The sequence below is a fragment of the Borostomias antarcticus genome (assembly GCF_949987555.1).
Source record: "Borostomias antarcticus genome assembly, chromosome: 34".
Classification (NCBI taxonomy): domain Eukaryota; kingdom Metazoa; phylum Chordata; class Actinopteri; order Stomiiformes; family Stomiidae; genus Borostomias; species Borostomias antarcticus.
Genome location: NC_140267.1, coordinates 1,191,015 through 1,210,364, shown reverse-complemented (window position 1 = coordinate 1,210,364; position 19,350 = coordinate 1,191,015).

Here is a 19,350-nt window from a genome sequence, read left to right as displayed (position 1 = left end):
GTTAGGTCCATCCCAAGATACATCGTTATAGGAGCTGTCCCTGGGCGCGGAGCTGGAAAAAATAATGAATCGATGCCGCACACATCGATGGCCATTCGTAAAGTCACTGAAATGACGTGACAATATAATACGTGTTGTGTAAATCATTGTCATTGCAGCCTAATATTACCAAAAAGGAAGTCCTGCTCCCGAAGCTAATCTGCGAATATATCTAAAAGTCAATGCGAGCATGCGTGATAGTCACAATGCATAGCCTACTATTGCATCAAAGTTAATATACCAGCAATAACATGGATCGGATCGGGTCATATAAGCCTCGTCTGGGATGTCTTGAAAGCGCATGAAAAAATACATGAATAGGCAGTGACGATCGCTAAATGAACACCAATTTAATCATCAAACAAACTAAGGTTTAATGCTCATATGAATAGCACCTGTGTCAGTAGCATTCCCACGTTAGAATCCACGCGGATACGATGACTAATTCACTTTATCACGCACCGGTGTGGGCGCACGCGGTCTATAAAAAATCAAGGTTAATTGAACACATTGAGCGACATGGCAGAAACGAGGGGAAGAAGACGGGCGATACCGTTCAGCAAGGAGGAGATGACAATCATGCTGGATGAGGTGGGGGAGCGGAAGGCCCTCCTTTTTGGCGGCTTCCGCACCGCCAATGCCAACCAGCTAAAAAGGGCCGCCTGGACCAGCATCGCGACGGAGATGGCGGCTTCCACTCCCGGCCCACCCAGGGCGTGGGCAGTCATCAGAAAGAAATGGCAAGATTTTGCCAGCCAGGCAAAGAGTCGGGGTGCAGCGGTGCGGCGAGAGGCGGGGAGGACAGGTGGTGGCCAGAACACCGTGCCTCCCCTCACCCCGGAAGAGGAGAAGGCGCTGGCCATCATCGGCCCCACAGCCTCCCAAGGCATCACGGGAGGCGTTGATGTGGACGCTGCGGAGGGCCCCTCCAACATCCAGTCACCCCACCCCTCCCACTGCTCAGCTGAGTCTCCCCTATCCTCCCACTGCTCAGCTGAGTCACCCCAACCCTCCCACTCCTCTGGAGAGGACACCACAGACACCGAGCGCCCCACGCGCTCTCCCCACACCTCCCACACCCCCCGTGATGCCCCCACCCCCGTTAGGGGCGGCCGCACCCCACGGATGCGAGGGGGCCTTGCCAGTTCACAGACACAAAAAACCACCACCACAGACACAAAAAACCACCACCACAACCACCCGGTGTCACGGGGTCAAGTGCGTGGCTGCAACCAGCTACCCGGTTGACTTCAATTGTTTACTAATTAGTCTAGCCAATCACAGGCCTCCCTTGCTCACATTCCCATGCGGTGAAGGCTTTTTATAGCTCAGTCTAGGTCGCTTAGTTGCTGTTATCTCGACTGCGCTCGCCTCCGCCTCCCCGGCCTCCACCCTGGTTGTTTTGCTTGTTCTGTTTCTCTGCTGCTGATTGTGTTTCTGTATGTATGTATGGGTCTTCCTGCTTTTTATTGTTCTTTTTGTCTTTCTCTCTGTGCCTGGGTGGGGGGATGCATATTTTTCCCCAAGACACCTGCAAACGGCGAAAGACAGTTCGGCGACGAATTAGAGAGGCTAAAATGAAACTGTCTACATTGCTGACGGAACATGATGCCATGGTGGAAGCAGCAGACAGAGTTGGACCAGTGGATGTCTTCAAAGACAATTATGTTTTCCCCTGGCAGCTACCTGGTGATGGTATGTTGTTCATTTGCTTATATTTGAGCTTTCTCTTCCGTTTTTTAGTGTGCTGCCAGCTAAGGTCATATAATAAAATGCAATATGTGACCTGTGTTTATTTGATATCAGGCACAGTTGGCATCCTCACCAAAAAGGGCATCTTTGACAAGGTGATGGCTGTAAGAAGGCTTGAGGAAGAGGAAGTGATTCTCCTGAAAGAGATGAGGCAGCACTGGAAGTCCCTCAGGCAAACGGAGTTGACTCTGCAGAGTGCCATTGTGGAGGAAGGTAGGAACAGTAGAGAGGTTACTTCAACTCATTCTTGCTTTATTTCTGGAATTGCTTTATTTTGGCCATATTCTATTGAATAATTTAAAAACAACAACAAAATACTATCAATACTTTAAAATCAATCACGTGACTGAGCCAGTGTAAGGACTTAAGAACGCTGTTGATGTGTTTTCCTTGGGTTCTTTGGTGGCTGCAGTTTGAATCAGTTGTATAAAGGCATGTCAGACAGCTATGACAGTACTCAAGCCTTGCGGATACAAAATAATTAGTTCTTTTAAATCCTCCTTATGCATAAAGCCTCTAAGTTTGGCTATGTTATGGAGGTGATTTCACTTAAACTGTCATGTGAAAAGCATGGAGAAATGCATGACTGACCCTGTGTTGTGTGTGTCCTAAAGGCTCCGACTCAGGTCTGCACTGTGTACTGAGTCGGAAGCTTAACACACTGCAGATGCAGTTAAAGGGTGTCAGAGGCATACCTCCACATCTTCCAGACTCCTAGGGCGCATGCAGAACCACCGATGGAGCTTGATGATGATGATGATGGAGGGGTGTATGAGAGTAGTTCAGAGAGCAGTTCCGATGATGAGAATGTGTAACTGCATGACAATGGAAAAGGTATGGTCATATTTTTTTAAAGGAGATATCTAACTACTTAATTCATCCCATACTTCATCTTTAATTACATTTTTTTATTTTTTTTTCTGTCAACAAAACTAGGGGCCACTTGGATGCAGTCCATCAGCTTACTTTTTTATTTTTTTTATTTTATATTAAGTCCGGGGAGATACCCCCACCTGAGTACCTGAAAGCCGTGGACATACTCACATTGCTGCCAGCGTCCCGAGGCAACTGTCACTTCTGAGTCACTCCTCTCAGGAACATGTGGGACTCTTCCCTGATGGGCCCCATCCCCCTCATTGCCCCACGCTTTGACCCTAGGCTACCAAAAACCCCTGCAGTGAGGATCCCCTGAGAGAGCCTCCAGCTGCTGGCCAGTCAGATGGACGCGGTGGACCTGGGACAGCTGGATGAGACGGCTATTCAGAGCGTCCGTCTACTGCAGAACCGTCTCACCTCCCTGTGTGGACCCTCTGTGTGACCCCCCACCCCCTCCCACTCCACTGCCTGACCAACCTCCAGATTTTGAAACTTTATTTTTCAAACACTCACCCTAATAACCCGGCCAATCAACAAGCACCACACCTGGGAGGGAGGGTCCAACCGCTCACCTCCCTGGAATACAAAAAGGACCATTCATCCCAGTGTTTGGTATCCCTCTGATGAAGCAGAAGCCCTGCGAAACGTCAGGGATAGCCTTTTTACTTTTTGGAACATTTTATACTGTGATCTTAATCTTAGCCATTTGGCTATTTTATCAGTTTTAATATTAAAGTTTAGTTTTTAATTGGAGAAGCTCTGCCGGTTTTAACTGTTTTACTGCTGTGGAAAGCTCTCAGGCCATTGGGCCCGGGGTCCTGGAACTGTCTTTTTAAACCCTGGCTGGATCCCCTACACCTACAACTGTACACAAGTTTGTCATCCGTCAGGAACAACTTCACCACCGGATCCAGACCAGCGGAGGACAGTCCAGAGCCTGCGCGCAGAGGGACCACGGGAGCACTGCAGACTACAGCACGGCGGTAAGAGCGTGTTTGGACAGCAAGCCAACACTACATCTTGACTTGCTGTCCAGACTCTCCAATTCATTGTTATTATATTTATTGTATTATGTTTCGCAGTGGGAATGTTACAAATGTAAGGGCACCAAACACTGGGCCCATCTCACACACACACACATACAGACACACACGCCCACTCCTACCCACACCAAACACACCCCAGCGATGGAGTCCATATCTCTCCCCACCAGCCATGGAGAGAGACCAGCTCACAGGCCTGGCTGCAAGGCCACTAGTACAACAGTGATCAGGAACTCTTGAGTGGCTTGCCTTGTTGCACTCTGTTGCTCTGTCTCCTCCGGTCTGATGTTCCATTCAGTTCATTCCTAAGAATGTCCATCTTTTTTTTGTATGTGTAGAGGACTGGAAATATGTTGTCCTGACTTTCTCAATAATGGGTCCTGATTAACTGGGAAGTTGGGTTGACTGTCATTGTGATATTTATTTATGAGCCTCGATAATGAATTGTGTGTAATGTAATTAAAAAATAATAATAAATCAACATTGGTGTTTGTATACAATTGGGATTATTATTATTATTATTATTAGTGTAATTATTGATCATATTATTAATATTTAAGTAGTTTGTACAAGGAACGGTTCCAAGCGAAAGTAGAAGGATAGGACGCAGCACACTAGCATTGGTAAACATCCCACTGAAGTGCCACAAACTGGTATTACTCACTGCAGCAAATACAGGTCAGAGAGAAAGGACTTTGGGGAAAATGGGGACTCATTGGGGACACAACAGGACTAAAGACCGTCCTGGGGTGTTGTATTGGTGGACAGGGCAGGAGATGCCTTGGAGAACGGGAGGTACGAGTCGGTTAGGATAAGTATGACACCGGACGATGTAGGAGCCAACTAAATCCACAAGGTGGCGGTAATGCAACTACAAGGATGCAAACTGCCGTAAAGAAAACGCCATAGAAGAAGAAGACCAACTCAAACCGGCGGAAGTGACGTTATTTTTCGCGCTGTGTTTCGCTTTTTTAGAGCCCAATCATTTTTCATACCAATTTTCTTTAACCACCAAACTTAAAGTGGTTTAGAAATATGACACATAGAAATATGTTCTAGTATTTTAGGTAGTTTGTGTGTCTTGTTGTTTTGCCAGAATGTTCGTGAGGCTGGTGATTATCCCCCGCTAGCTCCAGATAGTTAGTTAGCCAGCTAGCTGTGATAGCCTGCTAGATAAACAGGTTTAATAACTTATCTTGTGTAAAGTGTCTTTGTGTAACAGAATAACAAATTATCTAAGCACTTATTATGGGCTGCAATCAGTGGTTCTCAGGGGTAGATATGGGCTAACCTGTTAGCTCGTCTAGCTAGCGTGTCCATATTACCAACCAGAACAGTGAGTAGGGTTGTGGTATCTTTAGTTCTTCACTTTTGGGCAAAAAAGAAAGTACTTCAGGAGAAAAATGCGGTCAAATCAACAATTTATTGAGCATGCCTCACAGGTCAAATCAACAATTTATTGAGCATGCCTCACAGGTCAAATCTTCGGCAATACTAAAGTCAAAGTAGTAAAGTAAAGAGCTTCAGGCCAAGTATCACATGACAAACAAATTTGCATACAAGGGATGTTCATTAACACAGATCTGGTCAACTAGTCTTGTAATTGGTCAACAGGTCACTGAGCTCTGCCCCCCTCCGGACATGGGGGCAATAAAGGGTTCTTCCTGTCCTGCTAAGATCACGTTTCAACTGTAGACTCCCGAGGTGTTATCTTTATTGACCCAGAGGACAAAGGAATGTTGACTCAGGACAGGACATATGTTGTCATCTAGATGTTAAACTACTTAAGTTAACAAAGTTCTACCTAAAGTGAAGTTTATTCATTATTCTTAGTAAATTGATTACTACATGAGAGTAATACAAATGTATTGATGTAATACAGTATAATACAGTATAAAAATGTACTACAGTGTCTCACTCTCTCCACTTGTGTTTAGGGTTGGAGGAGACGGGAGTACAGCTCTGACAGCTCTTTGGTCTTGGCCATAGTGGAGTTTGGAGTGTGACTGTTTGAGGTTGTGGACAGGTGTCTTTTAAACTGATAACGAGTTCAAACAGGTGCCATTAATACAGGTAACGAGTGGAGGACAGAGGAGCCTCTTAAAGAAGAAGTTACAGGTCTGTGAGAGCCAGAAATCTTGCTTGTTTGTAGGTGACCAAATATTTATTTTCCACCATAATTTGCAAATAAATTCTTTACAAATCTTTTTTTTTTAAAAATCTCATTTTGACTCCCATAGTTGAGGTATACCTATGATGAAAATTACAGGCCTCATCTTTTTAAGTGGGAGAACTTGCACAATTGGTGGCTGACTAGATACTTTTTTGCCCCACTGTATATATATGTATAGCCTATTATATGCACAGTTTTGCGCTATTATAAATAAGTATTATTCATTGGGGGAGCTTGGACTCGCTGGGGACTGGTGGAGAGACGCTCTACTGGACCTGACGAACCACCACCTACCCAGAAGCCACTTCATCCTCCAGTTGGCATTCATTTTTGGAATTATAGCTAGATTGTTGGATTGCAAAGCTATTTTACACAGCGGTCTGACAGGTGTGTGAAAACCTGGCGGAAGCGCTGTTAATAAAGGACGTGAATTAATTTGATTTCTTTCACAGTAATGTCGAATACTAAATGCAAACTCAAGGCAAGGTTATTTTTATAGCACATTACAGCAACAAGGCAGTTCAAAGTACTTTACATGAGACATTGCAAGTGCAAGAAACACATGAAGATCATATAAAACGAAATGCAAAAAAGGACATTTAAAAGCAAATGCAGGAAAAAGAAAATACAGGAATAAAAGTCGCAGTGTATGAATGAATAATTGTTTGATTTAATGAAAAGCAGCGGCAAAAAAGTATTCAGTCTTGATTTAAAAGAACAGAGTTGTAGCAGACCTGCGGTTTTCAGGAAGTTTGCTCTAGATATGTGGAGCATAAAAACTGAACGCTGCTTCAACAAAAACATTTGTGGCAAAGACCTGGGAGAACAAGCATTTGGTGGGACAACTTTGTGAATGTCCCGATCGTAGATGGAAGCAAAACTTCCGTAGGCCATGGTCAAAGCCTGTTGCCTGCTGGCTTGGCATGCATATACAGCCTACTACAGTGTTTTCAATCATTTTTGTGGATCCTTCCCCGGGGCAAGGTGCTGGGTATCAGTATAATTGTCATTGCCTAATTGACAATTGGCTCACCACACTATAAAGCATGAGAGGGTCACAGACGTTTTTGGTGAGAGGGTAGGCGTGTGTGCTTTTTTGAAGATGGCGAGTCCAGCGAAAAAGTTTAAGCCAGTGGAGCAAGCGGTGTTTGTCAACGGGTACGTGCACTGGGTTTCCACTCTACAAACATCCAGGAGCAACAACCGCTACTTCAAGTATACTCTGCAGACGGCCAGAGATGGCTTCGAAGAAGGAATGGTCTTTGCCGCCGATAAGCACAGTGCTTTTAAGATATGAAAGTAGAGCAAGAGGGTCACAATTTTACAAATAAAAATGAAATTGACAACAATCATAAAGTTAACATGTATTTATTATAAATTTTCTTCTGCCAAACTGAGGAGAGAAAAAAAACACAAATTAGTACATTGAAATTATTTTATAAACGTTATACCTAGGACACCATGGCTAACTAAAATATATGAATAATACAAAAAGAGAAAATCTTAACATTACAAATGCAGAGGAGCGGTCATTTCACCCATGCAACTACATTTAAAGTAATATCCTGCACCCCTTCAACTTACAATACCCGGCTTCTATGCTCTCCTAGGCATGTGCATTTTACCTGCCACTGTTTTTGACACTTCAAAATCACATGAGGAAAAAGTATTTTGGACTTAAAATCCAATCCATAAATTTTCCCCTTGACATTTACTGTAGGCTGCAACGCTACTTTCTCCCGGTAGATATTGCCAAGGTTCATCAATACAGTCGTTATGTAGTCAAGCTCAAATGTATATGAATAATCAATACTAGGTATCATGGGCATATGAATACACAGAAATAATATTTTCTGTGGTATACAACTTCAGACTTGCTCTCACATAATGAGTCATAGCCTACTCTAAAGTGCCATGTGTCAGTAACAGCCTCACTTCTAAAGACTACAGGATGATTTGACCTACTCCACAGCACTTCTAGTAGGTTTCAAATATACAGCACATATAAAGGATAAAACAATACTCACACAGGGACTCCTTCTACAGGGGGGAGCTCCACTGGAGCCTCCATCGGTTCAATGCACTCTATTAATCATAATGTAAACAGAAAGAAAAACATTAGTTGTGAGATACAACACCTTTATTAATGGTGTTGGGTTGATAAACACAGCATAAACAGTACTAATGTGTACATTGGCAATAATACCCCTCATATTAATCACATTCAATATGATATATCTACGCCAAACACAGAGACTACACATTCTGTATTATTCCTGCAGTATGGTAAGGATGGTGACTGCAACTATGAAAAAGTTTGAAAACGACAGCTCCACCCTCAGTAGGCTATAGGCAGGCAACCTTAAGGAGTGATTTATGGTTGAACGCCTGTACCCTACAGCGCTGTCAGTCATGTATGCTTCTACGTTCATGTGTTACAAACCACATCACCATGACGCATAGTTATATTTTTGGGAAGGTGCACGTCAGGCTACAGTTTAGCTTAAGCCAAAACGACTGACCTACGGCTAGCAACCCATAACCTACACAATTGATTCAACATGGAGGCATAATTCACACTTTACGCGTACACCTCGCCCCTGACTCAACAAGGGAGACACACAAAGGCATGGAGACAGGCATGGCGAATCAAACTTGACAACTTCAACACTACAGACCTCATCACTCCCTGGACACTTACGAGAGAGCGCAGGGGCCTGGTCCTCTGCTTGTGCTGCCTCCTCAAAATCGCTGTCAGCTGAGATTCACATGGAATAATATATTGAATAAACATTAGTTGTGAAAAATTATTGACATTGCCCACAAAATAAAAACACTCACAATGCCTTATCTTGTAAAATAGCCTACACAAACAGACTATCAATTGTGTCATGATTTCCTGTATAGTAATTCACAGCTGATATTTTCTTCAATTTTTTTTCTTGTAATTGGAAGATAAATACATTCTAAATGTTACTCAAGTAAACACCACAGCTATTGTCAAATTCATTTCAAAACAATTCACAAAACTGGATGAGGTGAATAACCTCATATCATTAAATTATTACCTATTGGCTATGTAACAGCAAACTATAGGCTCTACGCCTACTGCACCTCACAGCAAGCAGCAGCAGTAATTTTCAAACAGTAACAAAGCCTGGGAAAAATCAAATCTAAAGTCAACAAATAAATATAATTCAATGACATAAACACTTACCAAACACAGCAGAGGTCTCCAGGACCTCTGCTCTCTCTCTCTCGGCAGCCAGCTGCCCCTCCAGGTACTCCAGGCGCTGATCACGGGCACGTGCACACCTGACGTGGCGGATCAGCGCCTGGAGTACCTCTGTGGCCAGTGAGTGCCCCTCTGCATGCAGGTACTCCCGCGTCGCCCACGGATTCATAATTTGTAGCTGTAAAAAACACAACAATACATTTAAGGACACGTGAATGAAAAAAGCTAAAATAATAACACAATAAGGAACAAAAATGTCCACTGTATCCATGCTTCAGGTAACATTGATTTGCCTGATGCACAACAGCAACACATATGTTTGCCACACGCAGACCACCCTGGGCCTGATAGATGACCCCCATGTCTGCTTAGATGCTATACTAATCCTGTCTTCCTCCCTCCTCCCTAGTATCTCTCCCTTTTACTCTAAACAGGTCCTGTGAACACCTCCCTGTCTCCTGTAGCACACCTGGTAACTTGTCCCAGCGAACCTCCCACCCTGTCCTCAGCCAAGGTCCCCCTTAAGACTTGCAGATCAATCTCCTGCTCTGCTCTGCTCATGCAAATTTAACTCTGTAAATTCTAATATATTACCCTGTATATTGTTCCTTAGCCAATGCCATGTCACCTATTTTTAATTAAAACAAAAATGTATACAAACACACAATCTTTGGTGACATCTATGTAGCCTACTTTGTAGGTAAACATGTTCTAAACAATTCCAGGTTTTAAATATACAGTAACTGCGTTTGTTGGTTTGTAACTTGGTTGCTAATCTTCAACATAGCGCTGCATTTTACAATGTTAATGTCAATATGTCATTTTTTCAAGCGATAACTTAATGAAAACAACATTGTATGTTGATAGTTTGGTGTTTAGATGTGAAAAGGTAAAATGTGAAAACATTACAGCCAATAGCCTAACCACGAGCCTAGCCTACTGTTAGGGGCCTACCTTTTTGACGACAAATGACAAATTGAATTAATTCGATGGAAATGCCATCACCAAATAATGCACGTGGTTTAACGCAGGCCACTATGGTCTAATGAAAACCATGAAGTTGTTCATGCGAATTATAAATAGTGCAAGCATATGATACATGCAGTCATAGCACGTGTTATAAACGTAGGCTAATATCCAAACAGTTAGCCTAATTTGCCAACGCCAATTACAAATGCGTGATAGCATATGATAAACGCAGTAACCTAATTATCATGAACACCCCCTTCATAAATAGGCCTACTACAATTTTCTCTTAATCACTCACGTTGAACATCTGCAACTTTGCAGCCAGCTGGATGACCTCTGGCTCATTGATAGTTGGCAGCGCCGGGGGAGCAGATGGACTCGTAGCCATTTTGATGTGATCTCTGATAATGATCATGTGTCGGTCGCCTCTTTTAACAGACCGATGGAGCCGCCTCCCGTCAGAGCCGTTTTTTGGGTTATTTAGTTTTGAAAAGCTGATTGATAGGACGATAATCTATATCTTTTGCATATTACATGAAATTTCTTTAGCTTTACTGGACTTGAAAATATATATATTAAAATAATACCCTTGATTGTGATTGTGTGTGTGTATATAGGCCTAACTGAAATAGCATAAAACTAAGAACCATAGCACTTCGGTCATTTTATTGTGTAATAGCCTACACCACTCATGACTGCAAGAGCATATTGCATGTTGATTTAAAATATTAATTTAAAATGTTCTCCCATAATTAGGCCAGCATCCTAGCTATCATCAATATTATTAGCCTATTATTATTATTTATTACGGTATGACATGTTGCAATCTCTACACCTAGATGAAACCGTGCTCTCGTTAACACTCGCCACCACATGGCGGCTAGGACAGTAATAGTCACTTGAAACGTCTACTCCCAGCAGCTGCACTACCGCATTGTCGGTATCATCCTCCGGAACATAAACCAGGTTTCCCTGGTCTGCCATGACTTTCATAGTCGTCTTAAAAGTAGTGTTCAAACATGTCTTGCCCATGAACATCTTGACCGAGAGGCGGGTACAGTTGTACCACTGATCCACCTGCACCTCTTTGTCACCCCACACAGTCAGCTCCATACAGCCCGTGTGGTCACCCACAGCAAATACAGCCCTCTGCACTTTATTGCCGTACTTGGTCACAACGTCACATCTCTCCTTCTGTGCCAGGACTTTCAGGGCCACATTCACCTGCAACACATGCACACACAAGACCTCATTACATCCACATTCACCCTCACATAATTTCATGTCCACCATCACCCAAATACTGTGTACGACTTCTTCAGATACCTTGTTATGTGCTACACGTACCTCCTGGTTTTCTCGTCCCTCGCTCACTATCTCGCCCATGGTCCTTTCTGAGGTGACAACCTGTGCGCTGCCATCAAAGGCAAAATCCAGCCTTCGCTTGAAACCCACATGGCTCCTGTCATTTACAATGATATCCATGTCCCCATCTTTGATCCTGGACGCTGTAAACACCACACCCTGCAGTTGGACTGGACTCCTGTAACCAACAACATCACTTGTGCATCAGAAAAGACTTGGAGAAAACACTCTTGATTCACCCCCACAAAACTTGTGGTTACTGAGTTAACATGCACTGTTCTGAACTGTCCACCTCATTCTACAATTGGTGATGACATCACAGCTGACATGGGTAAACTTGTTTTCTACAACGGAGAGTTGGGATACTTGATTCTGATTGGCTAGCAGCCGTTGGAAAACACTCGGTAACCCACTACTGCGACCACATAACAATAATTAGTATTAATGCGCTGTCAATCTCATTGACAAGGCTATTGCTAAGATCAAGTGGTACTATGCGTACCGCTAGTACCACTTGTACCGCTAGTACAGCACAGGCTCCACATGAGCTATTTACTCGGTTTCCTTGTTGGTCTAACACTGCACTCCTGGAATCCTACGTCAGCCTGCTAACATCCCTGCTATGCACAACACTTTATGTATGCACACTATCTTACTTGTCCTTCTCTGCATGCACAAACGTGCTGTGCCGGGACGGGGAAAAGACCACGACTCTGGAACTCTTCTCTGCTTCCTGAAGCGTCACTTCAAAGTATTTCTTCTTGCTCCATTGACCCTCCAACAATTCCGATACACCATGTATGTACCCTTCCACTTCCACCTTGGCTGCTTTCCTGTCAGGTTCCATTTTATACTGCAAAACAAACCAAACACATAGAAATACATTCATAATCCCCACGGGAGACAATGTGGGCGTTTCTGCAGTGCAACTACAAAACATCTACAAAGGATATAGAATATTCATTTTTATACATTATATTAGCACATACATTGCTCACATGTCATGCTGGCTCGAGGACAACACCAACCAACAGTCTGCTGAGCAGAGTTCTGTGTGAATAGCAGCGGCCTAAAGAGACAGCATGGTTGTTGGCCTGTTGAAGTGTCAGTGTTACGACGTTGATAGTGGCGTGTGTTAGAGACGGGTGAGTTTGAAGTGTACTATTCTTTTATGCATCTGTTAGCAGTCGATGAATTGTTATGATTGTTAATTGTTATGACTGGTAAAAATATATATATTTTTTAATGTTATGATTGGTGTGTATTCACGCGGGCACTGTCGCACACATATTTCCAATGTCAACAAGACAAAAACTCTGTCACGTTATCGTTACATTCACAAGGACATCAAACTCGTGCATTACACATCTGCAATGGGTACCAGCCATAAAGTTTGCCTACAGCTGCAACATACGCCATTACAGATTCCACTGGACACGCTAATTCACCAGCTAACACTAATGCTAGCTAACGATGGCGACGACGCAGTTCACCACAAGCCTTACATATTCATAACAATTCACCGACTGCTAACAGAGGCATAAAACAATAGTACACTTCCAACTCACCCGTCTCTGGACACACGCACACAGGCCACAATCAACGTCGTAACAGTGACACTTCAACAGGCCAACAACCATGCCGTCTCTTTAGCTAGGCTGCACACAGAAGTGTGCTCAGCAGACTGTGCCAGCGCCTGTAGAGACAGGGCCAGCACTCAACCTGCCCTAGCGTGTACTCTTCATCAACACTTTTGTTGCTAATGTTACCCAGGTCGCATTTTGAAACATCACGCAACCTGTAGATGCAACCTCAAAATACACAGCCCGTCCCATAAAATACGCTAAACGTCACATGCGCTAATTGGGCTAACGTTAGCTAGCTAGCTACGTCGCCATTGCAACGGTCAACTTGTCTCTGAACGCTAACGTTACCGTGGAATGGACTCCTAACCTCGACTATGTATCGCTAAGTACAACATTCTGCACATTACACTGCATCAATAAAATAGTTAGTGCTAACGTAACGTTATACGTTTTAAGTATGTACATACATAAACATACATGCCACACCGCGGCCACCAAAATCAGCTTACCTTCTCGGCGGTACTCAACGTCATGTGCGCGCTCCCCCCCAGCTGTAAATAAAAGTTCAACTTTTGCAGCGAAATAAAAAGCAGCAACCAATCAGAAAGCAGAAACTTGCTGTTGTTTCAAAGAACATGTTCCCCCCTGAAACAAACTATAAAAATGTATGACCCCATTATATTGTGGCCGTGTCTCCCATAGAAATATGTCTAGCAATCCTATTATATTCTCTATGACAGGTCACTATTGACTACAAAGACATTAGAAAAAAAGACCATAATTTGGGAAAACATTGGATCTCTTCAACACTGTCAGATTACATTTTGATGTTTATATAAGCATTGTTGTGCAAAGGGACCCCATATGAATGAATGCATATGGACTCCACTTTAGTTTGACAGTAGTCATTCAGGTCAATTGGATGGAAATGTAGACCTTCAATTACATAGCCTACTTACACCAAATGTATGGGTAGGAGAGGGGCATTCTTCAGAAAACTGTGAGGTTAAGAGTGAAACAAGAATTGTGAGTGTTGTTGACAGATTGCTGAATTGTCAAGCTATCCTTGCAGTGATACTTGATGGTAAAGGTGGGTCTCCCAGGCAGATGGAAGGCCTGGAGAATGGCCATGTGGGATGTCGACATGCAGAGAAATAGGTCCTAAAAATATGTCCTAAAATAGAAGAAATGTGTTGAGATGCTTAAAAGGACCTGACACTCACTTGACATCATCAGATTAATTAACTGTGAATGTGGTTGTATGATGATGTTGCATGAATTTAACCTGATGCACCTTGTCAGGTGACAACGACAGTCACATGCATAGCTCAAATGTGGCTATGGCAGATGCCAGCCATGTTTCTGTTACACAAATGCTATCAGCGTTCATAAAGAATTGATGTGTGTGTACATCTTTAAAGTGTGCTTTAAGACTCTGGATATTGTGTAGAGCCACTATAAATGAACTGGATTTTATGGGAGTCTGTGTGAGAGAGGCATTTAGTGTAACATGTGACATAGTTGTATAATGATTATGATGATCATGGTGATGATGATACTGTTGCATGAATTTGACCTGATTCACCTGGTCAGGCGACATAGATGCTCCAAGCCTAGCTCAAATGTGGCTATGGCAGATGTTAGCCATGTTTCTGTTACACAAATGCAATCAGCGTTCATAAAGAATTGATGTGTGTGTACATCTTTAAAGTGTGCTTTAAGACAATGGATATTGTGTAGAGCCATTATAAATGAACTGGCTTTTGTGGGAGTCTGTGTGAGAGAGGCATTTAGTGTAACATGTGACATAGGTAGAGAGGTGATAGTTGGAGAAGGGTGCAAATGAGAATAAACTAGGGAATGTTATGACAGGTTTGATGGGAAGGTTAGTTGTCCAAACAGTAAGGAGTGCAGTGGTGTGTATTGTATGTGTCGTGTGTGACAAACTGGATGGTAGAGTGGTAAAGAGTGTCACGTTTGGAAAGTGTACCTTTTGCAGTATATAGCTTACACACTTCAACCAGGGAGAGGGTTGTAGCCTTTAGTCTAAACACTTCATCCTGGGAGAGCACAGTAGTCCACAGACTACATAGCCTACTTACACCAAGTGTAGGGGGGGCATTCTTCTGGAAACTGTGAGGTGTAGAGAGAAACAAAAGTTGTGAGTGTTCTTCATAAATAGCTGAATTATCAAGAAATCCCCGCACTGAGACTTGATGGTAAAGGTGGGCCTTCCAGGCAGATGGAAGGCCTGGAGAATGATCATGTGGCATGTAGACATGTGGAGAAATAGGCCCTAAAACATATGTACCAAAATAGAATAAATGTAATGAGATTCTAAAAAGGACCTGACTCTCACTTGATGCTGTCAGATGAATTGAATGTGAATGCAGTTGTATAACGATGATGATGATGATGATCATAGTGATGATGATACTGTTGCATTAATTTGACCTGATTCACCTGGTCAGGCGACATAGATGCTCACATGCATAGCTCCAATGTAGCTATGGCGTGTTTTCCTCATTGGCTTTGATGCGTTAGTTGCGCTTGGCCCCGTTATTGCTGCTTGCAGCTATATTATTATTGTTATTACTGTTACGATGCTCCAAATACACATAAATGATCAGTGCTATATTTCTATAATAAGTTCCTAGTAAGTTTATTTAGTCCCCTCAGCTCCTCCCCCAGTGCGATCTTAGAAATCTCGTTCTTTGATCAGTCTTTTAAGTTAGTTCTTTGATATCTTTCATTGACAGTTCTTTGATATTGAAGTTCTTTGAAGTAGCCTAGGCCTATTTCTCCCCAACCGACGGGCGCGCGCACCACATTGACAAGTAGGACTGCTACATCTACCTACCATAGCTAACTGCTACCAGGGAGGATCGGCCAGCAACTGACGGTCGTGGACACACTCGATTCGTCGTTGCCATTATTCGCCAGCCCGAGAAGCACTATCTCCCCAGTCTTCATATTCAGACAGCATCTAATAATGGGAGCGCCCATTTAAAGGGGTAGTGTGCTATTTCAGATATATGCAAAATTTGGTACGCATATCTATTTCATCGAAACAAAAAAAATTATCTTGGAGCCACACGCTAAGTCCAACTGGAAGTCGGCTATTTTGATCGTACTCGTTTTCTCATCGTTTTTGCCATTTCCATGCCTCGTACTTTAACAAACTCCTCCTTAAGATTTCAGCCCATTGACTTCAAATTCTGTCAGCTTCATCTGTAGACCTTTCTAATCAATAGTTATAAAATAAAATTAACTTTCACCAAACACCCTTGCCATGGCGCCACAGCTAATTTCAGTGTCTCACCATAAAACAGGAAGTCCTCATAACTACTACATTATCCGATTTAGACCAAATTGGTCACGCTTTATGAAGGTCGCGTCCTGAACACATCTGTAGGTCAGTATTGAGTCATACTTATAGCGCCGCCTACAGGTCAAGCAGGAAGTCATCATAACTACTACATACATTCGCTGAATCCCAAATCGCGCACTTAGGCGAAAGTGCAGAGCACTCGCGGCCTTGTGGCCTTACATGCGCGTTCCCGCTAAGTCCACAAGGCCTCAGGGTAGTTCCAAAACGGAATCGCTAGGTCCACAAGTGCGCCACGCCGCCATTTTGCGCACTTTATCCGCACTTACCGAAAGTCCGCAATTTCGCGGACTCAGGAGCATAAAATACCCACAGTCCACCGCGTCTCATGTGACACATCTGATGCAGCGAAAATGACTGCGCGCAGGACCCGATACATCTGTAAGTAATGTACCCTAAACTAAACAACTAACCGATGACATTTCCTGCAAACATATCCCATCCAGCTGAATTCTTAATAGTGTTTCGATGTGTGCATTGCATTTAATTTTGGCACTAATTACCCTCCATACATGAACAGGGACGGACGAGCAGACGCTCCGGTTTATAGCCGCGAGGATGGAGCACGACCTCCTCTTCACCGGCTTAAGAGGCTCGGCGCTTGACGGTTACCAGTAAGTACAGTAGGCCTAGCTAACGTTGGCCACAGCTGTGCTACTCAGTCAGCGATCATACAGCCAGCCATTGTTGTGTGAATGCTAAGGAATAGCACAGTCAACTTCATTCTAATAGAATCAGCCCTGTGTCATGTATAGTTAGGTTAACAAACAGGACTGTACATTCATGTGATCATATCAGTGCAGACTGGGTGTAACATTGAACCCAGTTACATGCCTATCTGAGTACCAGTTACATGCCCAACTGAGTATTAACATACCGTAAAGAGTATCAATCAGCCTATTGAAACCAATGGATGGAACGGCCAGCAATCAAGAGTATTGATGTTATTCTCTACATCCCAAAATGTGTCAATTGACTCATATGGTCACCCACAGGCTTCATTGTGTGTGTCCGTGTTCTCCAACAGGGTGGTCTTAAGAGAGATTGGGCTTGATGGCATGCTTACAAATGCCCAAGCCAAGAAAAAATGGGAAAACCTGAAGAAAATATACAGGGTGAAGAAATACACGTTACCCACTGATATTAATGGGTCATAGGAAGCTGTAGCCCTATCTATGGGGATTAATTTCACACTAGTGGTTGTGGCAAGGCTATTCCTGTAGCACTGTGGTGTCTTGGGTGTCCCTCAGCATGATTGTCAGTATACTATTGTATATTATGTGTGCATCCTCATCATCACTTTCTGCAAGTGTACCGCTGTCACAAACTTCATTTCACCCTCTGCCCAGAAATGACAGACATCTCATATAATTTTATCTGATCTTTGCCACACAGGAGCTCCTGAACCCCCGGACAGGGAGCGGAACACAGGGGAGACTTTCAGCCGCCACCTGGTAGTACTTCGAGGCCATGCACGAGGCTCTGGGGCAGAGGGACTCCATCACACCGGTGAACACCATCTCCAGTGCGGTGGAGTCGGGCGACTCAGACGATGGTGTTCACCGGTCCCCTGCCCCAGAGTCCTCCAGCCTCTCCTCCGGCCCACCTGACCCTCCCACCCCCTCCAGCCCCTCTGGGCCCTCCTCTGGCCCCTCACGCCCCTCTACCTCTGGCCCCTACGCCTCTTCCACAGGTCCATCCACCCAGCAGCCTGTGGGTGTGAAGAGGAAAAGAAAGGCCAACCATCTAGACCCACCTGACCTCCTCAGGGAGTTGATGCAGCAACAGGAGAGGAGGCAGGTGGAGCTAGATGGGAGGCAGGCGGCGCGGCAGGCAGAGCTGGACCGGAGGCATGCAGAGCAGGAGAGGCAGCTGAGGGAGACGGAAGCGGAGGATGGGAGGCGGTTCGACCGCCTACTCAACATACTGGACAAGTGGGCAGGGAATAAATAGGCCCCCAAATATTCCTTTATTTCCTTTGTATTTGCTAGTATTGTGCCACATGTTTTATTGTCTTGCTTTTATTACTCATTCATATTTTGACCTTTTGGACCAAGGGAGGCTTCATTTAATAAACACATGTTGCACCACATCTGTGTCAGTGCAGTTTTATGGTATTGCCACCTCTTGCATGATCCTTGCAAATGATTGCTCAGAGGGGGGATGTGGGAGTGCCATGGAAATGTTTTCATTCTGTATAGATTCTGATTTGATATGTCACTGTACATGTGCAGCAATGAAGAAATTAGGAGCATCTACATGGATGTGAACATGAAATGGATGAAGAGTTCCTTAGCAAAAACAGTAGTGGGTTTGGTCATATCATGTTTCCCTTTTTTACAGTCAAGACTTACAATTCACCGTTTCCAAGTAAAGCCTGAATACTCCCAAGTTTGGCTTTGACTTGGGACAAATGACCTATGTGATCATGACTGCCTTGACAACGCACACACAAGAGTCGTAGGCAGTGATGTGGTTAAACATGGCTTTATTTGCACAGAACAGAAAGGGAAGACATGGATGATGCAAGTGTAACAGATGTACTGTAGTTGTGGGAGACCTGGGATGCCGATGCCAGGTGAAACAAGTGCAATTCCCCCACACTTACTGGAATTATCCCAGTTTGATCAGCAAGAGTTACACAAGTACCTGTTTAGTGGATAGGATTGTTGGCCCTATGCACCCATTTAACCTCTGGGGTGAGGTGGTCCAATTGGTCTGGCCTCTACCCTTTGATCTGGCCAGCATGGGTGACCCTGGCACAGCTCTCTGGGTCACTGAGGCACGCAAGCCACCACCCCACGACAAGGGATGGACCGTGTGGTGGAAAATAGGCATGTGGTCTGTGACAAATGTTAACTGCATGGACTGTTCAGAACTGAAATATGACATCTCCCCCCCCCCCACAAAAAAGGATCAGTCCC